We start from the raw sequence: 996 nt of genomic DNA, 5'->3' as shown, positions 1-996 counted from the left end.
TAGGGGTCCTGGTTAAAGAAGACTTGTACTGTGAAAGCTGTGCCAAGAAAATGAGGAGCTAGCTATTTATTGCTGACATTGCCATTGACACTAATGAAAGTGTTGGGGGTATTTATTGCTTCCAATGTCAATAATCCCAATTGAAGGGGTGTTTACACTTGAGCAATTTGAAGTGTGAACTTCAAATGAACTTCACCAGAAGCACGTCAACGCTCTACACTATGCAATGCTGCCTATTCAAACCTGGGTGTAGTGGCGTTTGAAGCTTAAAGAGTATCCCTTGATAAAGGACATGAGCTTCTTTTGGGGTAGAGTCACTGAAATATCCCCTCCACACACCTAACCGATATACGCCATATTTCTGCCTGCTACAGCAATCTGTAGATGGCACCACATTTAATCCATTTTAGTTCATTTATGCTTTCTGGCATGCTAAATGGACATCAATAAAGACAACATATTTTCTTTCTTGGCCCCAATAAACTTCAATGGGAGTGCATGAAAAATGCATGTAAAAAATTGCATAGCTCATGTTTTTGAAGCATTATCTTGCCTAGTAACTAGCTTTTCAAAAATGTCTGTACAAATGCCCGAAAAATGACCAAAGGTGCTCAGCTCAAGTGTGAATGGGGCCTTACTGCTGACACTGCCACTGAACGCCAATGTAAGGAAGGGCATTTATTACTATCACTGCCATTGCCACTGAACACTATTGATAGGTAGGGGTGTTGTTTACTGCTGACACTGTCACTGAAACCAGTGAGGGGAGGTTTATTATTGCTACCTCTGCTTTAAGCAAAATGCCACTTTTCAGAAACTCTTGTGTGGCCTTGTATTTGGTAGTGCATCATGTCCATACAGGCTGCTGGTGTGAGCAGAGGATACATCAGCAGTATGTGGGTGAGTGGAGAGCTCCTGAGAATGTAGCTTCCTGGAATGGGGTATCCCTGTTATATATATACGTGTATATATATATATATATATATATATATATAT

The sequence above is a fragment of the Nanorana parkeri genome, unplaced genomic scaffold (assembly GCF_000935625.1).
Source record: "Nanorana parkeri isolate BGI_ZX_2015 unplaced genomic scaffold, ASM93562v1 scaffold578, whole genome shotgun sequence".
Taxonomy (NCBI): Eukaryota; Metazoa; Chordata; class Amphibia; order Anura; family Dicroglossidae; genus Nanorana; species Nanorana parkeri.
Note: the sequence above shows the minus strand (reverse complement) of the source record.